Source organism: Manis javanica, chromosome 9 (assembly GCF_040802235.1).
Source record: "Manis javanica isolate MJ-LG chromosome 9, MJ_LKY, whole genome shotgun sequence".
Lineage (NCBI taxonomy): Eukaryota > Metazoa > Chordata > Mammalia > Pholidota > Manidae > Manis > Manis javanica.
This window is the reverse complement of record NC_133164.1, coordinates 2,883,667-2,887,792: the sequence shown is the minus strand read 5'-3', so window position 1 is coordinate 2,887,792 and position 4,126 is coordinate 2,883,667. Positions and strand designations below refer to the sequence as shown.

The 4,126-nt window shown below is 43.2% G+C and overlaps 1 non-coding gene across 1 annotated transcript; it reads left to right on the top strand.

Moving 5' to 3' along the window:
• Nucleotides 1-3,672: 3,672 nt before the first annotated feature.
• LOC140843571 (U2 spliceosomal RNA) lies at nt 3,673-3,863 on the top strand. Its single transcript, XR_012121421.1, has one exon. It is a non-coding gene; the product is annotated as a U2 spliceosomal RNA (small nuclear RNA).
• The last annotated feature ends 263 nt before the right edge of the window (nt 3,864-4,126 follow it).

Here is a 4,126-nt window from a genome sequence, read left to right as displayed (position 1 = left end):
GAGAGGCCCCTCCCAGTGAAGGCCAGGAAGCCACCGTCCAAGCCATCCGTGGGTGTGGGGCCAGAGCAGTGTCCCCGCCAGGGTCCATTTCCTTCCATTTTCATCCTCATTTCCCTAAGTCGCTGAGGCCTGCCTAGCTTCTTGCTTCCCCACGGTTTCTCCATTGCAACCACTTCCTCGTGTGCACAAAAGGTGGGCCTCATTCCCCAGTCTGCACCAGGAAAGGTGCTGGTCGCCCTGAGGAAGGAAATGATTTCCTCATGTACCTTGCAAAGCGAGTCTCAATATAATTCCTGAATTAGACTTCTGAAGTGTTCTGAGTGACACAGAATTATTGGGAAATACTTGTGCACTCTTCCTAGGAAGCCACTTGGGCTGGCCCCGTGCACTCGGCTGTATCCGTTCCAGCACGTTTTGTGAAGAAAACAGAAGTTCGTCTCTTTTTTTATAGCCGCGCTTTTATTCTTCGGCTACTCTGATGATGTAACAAAGTGTTTTGTTTTATTTTTGCAAAATGGGTTTACCGGCCTTTTCCTGTCCCATTGTCACCACTAATGGCTCCCTCATTCCCACGAGAAGGGGTAGCATAGGAGAAGATGAATGATGTCCCCGTACAGCAGCTCCTGGGAATGAATGTACATGAGATTATCTACTGAACAGGGAATAGAATGAAAGAGATATGTAAGAATGTTAAGGGTACATTTTAGTTATGGACCCATTTAATGTTACCAACTTAACATTGGGGGAGTATAGACATAGCCATCCTAGCTTCACACAAGATGTTAATATAAACCCTTCAAAAATAGTAAAGCCCCCAAAGATCACCTCACTGTCTTATGACTGGCATTTAACTTTGAGAGATGTGACTTTCTTCTGTACTTCCTGTGTTTTTTGCAAACCTGTTTATCAAATGTATAGAACACTTTTGTTTATGACAGCTTATGATTAATCATTCACCAAGGACACGGGGCCCTTTGTACCTATTATTGTCAAGCATTTGTTTGGACTGTATTTGACCCTTTGTACCCAAGTGGACGGGGTTGGAACCTTTTGAAAACAATCTACCTGAGCGTATGGCCTTGACTGAAATCCCACGGATCTCCTGTTGTACCATCCTGCTGCAAACGAGACCAAAATTACAATTTCAGTTACAAAATCAGATTTAGTGACCCCCTAGATAATATGTGCATCCTGGCTTACTTGTAAGCATTCTGAAGTGAAATTGTAAACACTCTCTCAAGCAAAGGATGACCATCTTGTGACCAAAGGGCATGACGTGAAGTGTGCCTTTTGGCAAAAGCCTAGAGCGAGCTGGCACCGTATCTGTGCTCATCTCTGCTTTGTGTGTGACGATCAAAGTCCTTCAAGTGTGCTTCAAGAGAGTCTGTCCACATGTCCCATCTCTCAGGGGCCAGAGGATCCCGACTTCCCAAGCAGCAGCACGCTTCCAAAGGAAGTGCAGACATGTTACAGCGCTGGCTCAATCATTCACCCGTAGACACATCTTAGATGAGGAACTGCCTGAGTTTTCACCTCCCCTCCTTCGCTCATGCAGGTGTGGAAGCACCTTGCAGAAGTCCATCAGGGCGGTCCATGAATTCCAGGAATTTATAACCACACACCGGGCATGAGCACGCCCGCACTGAACTCCAGAACAAAGCTGTAAATGTGTGTGCCACATGTCGGGTACAGATACTGAGGGCCGAGTGCTCAGGGAAGGGTGTGTACTTGTAGACTTTTATTCAGAGACGTTTGACAGAATAAATAGAACACTGGCTAAGAAGATTTTAATGGGACGAAAAGGCCAGGAAGAAGAGACAGGTGGTAAAGTCAGAGGGTCAGGAACTAATACAGAGACTTTGTCCCGAGCAGGGGCATTGAGAGTAGGGTTAGTTGGTGGTGTGCCCGGGCGGAAGGGACAGAGGCCCCTCATCTTACTCTGAGTCACTGTGGATGGGAAGCAGGCACTGTGTTGCCCAGCTAAATAAAACTGTTTAGGCTCTAGAAATAAAAGACTCGGTAGACTGCTAATACTTTTCTATGGGTAAAACACTGTGGTATTGATGAATATTGTCATATTTTCATGCCATTTTCTTTAGCCCCAGAATCTCCCCAAAAGAGATCAGATGCACTTACTCTCACCTTATCTCAGAATGTATAAATCCATGTAAAGAAATCAGTAAGGAATTATCAAAATGTTTAAAAATCAACTGTTTGACCTCCTTTTCTGCTATCTCTGCCCTGCTAGGTGACAAGCTCTATGGTCAGTGTGGGTGGAGTCACTGCTGGCTATTTTACAGAAGTCCAGTGATGACTTTCATATTCTTTAAATCAATAAATTATCAGATATAGTAACTATAAACTATGCCAATTGGGTAGCATGAGGGAAAACTGCTAATACTTGCCTGCTGAGGAGTATTTTTAAAAATGGCAAGTGACCCAAGGTGTCAAAGGAATCTTAACAAAGATTGGGACAGCATTGAAGAATAATATCCCCCTTGATTCCCTCCACCCCCTGCAAACAACATATGTTCCTAAATTGTTTTCCTAATGGGGAAATTTTAAAGTACACATTTCATAGGGAATATTGGTTTTCCTGGGCTAGTTTTTTTTCCTATTGGGCGAAACCAATAGTTAAAGATTAATAGAAAGCCTTGTGCTGTCTCAGTATTCCTTTAATTCCTATAAAAGTATTTATAAACACATGATGTAATTGAGAACTAGGTTTCTCTATAAAATATTTACTTTTCAGGAAGCGTTGCTGTCATTTGGTTTGGAAGCTACACTAGCATGCTGTCATGTCATCATGTTTAAAGTTGTCAACGTCATTGATCGTGTAGTTAAGAAACCAGAGAAGCCTCTGGGACATGCTCTGCACATAAACCAGACCCCAGGTATTTTAAGATCATTTCATTTCTTGAAAATCCTTCAAAATTCCGAAGCTTCTAGGGGAGGCCAAGAAGGAAGCTCACTTTGGAAGTGCAGGGCTGGGGGGCCCCACTTGTACATACCCCACGTTTATCACTCGGGTATTCACTACCTCTCTGTGAAGCATTGCACAAGGGCCTGCTGCGCTCCAAGGTGGCTATTTTTAAATGTTGTGACCTCAGAGGTAAACGGATATCTATTTTATTGATGGCTGAAGGTGCCCCCTTCAGAAGAGGACAACAATACAATGACAACCATTCCATCCCTCCACCAACTAACACATGCTCCACAACATGAAAAACATAAAGACAAGTAAGAAACCCTCCCTTGGAGTATCTGTGCTCTGGCCTCACCTCCTGCCCAGTCCGCCAGCACATAACTCTGTAAGCTTCTGTATTTATCATCACCCGGAATGTGTTTGAGTGAGACCATCTGTGAAAGCATTTCAAAAACATATCTATTATCATTCTGATTCATTTTATGGGCAATTCCCTTCAGATACTTGAAAACATGAGATTCCAACACGTGAAAAAATAACATCTTATTGCTTTGCTGTCATTATCCTCAAAACCTGTTTTATTTCATCTTCCCACTGTAACACACCTCAAAACAACTAGTTAAATCTTGGTTATTTATAAGAATTTACAGTCACATAGGCTTGGACTGTCTAAACCAGCTCAGAAAGACTTTTCTGTAACAGCTTTATTGGAATGTAATTCAGAAACCATAAAAATCACTCTTTTAACCGCTTCTCGGCCTTTTGGCTAAGATCAAGTGTAGTATCTGTTCTTATCAGTTTAATATCTGATGCGTCCTCTATTCGAGGACAATATATTAAATGGATTTTTGGGGCAGGGAGATGGAATAGGAGCTTGCTCCGTCCACTCCACGCATCGACCTGGTATTGCAGTACTTCCGGGAACGGTGCACCAAAAAAAAAAAAAAAAAAAAAAAAATCACTCTTTTAAAGCGTTCGAGCCAGTGATTTTTTTAATATACTTACAGGGTTGTGAGGTCATAGCCTCTATGCAATCATCATCACCCCAAAATAAAAGACACCCACAAGTACTCCCCATTTCCCTCCACCACCACCCCCAAGTCCCTGGGAACCACAAATCTGCTTTCGGTGTCTATGGGTTTGCCTGTTCTGGACGCTTCATGTGAGTGGAACCACACAATGTGTGGGCTGTGTTACCAC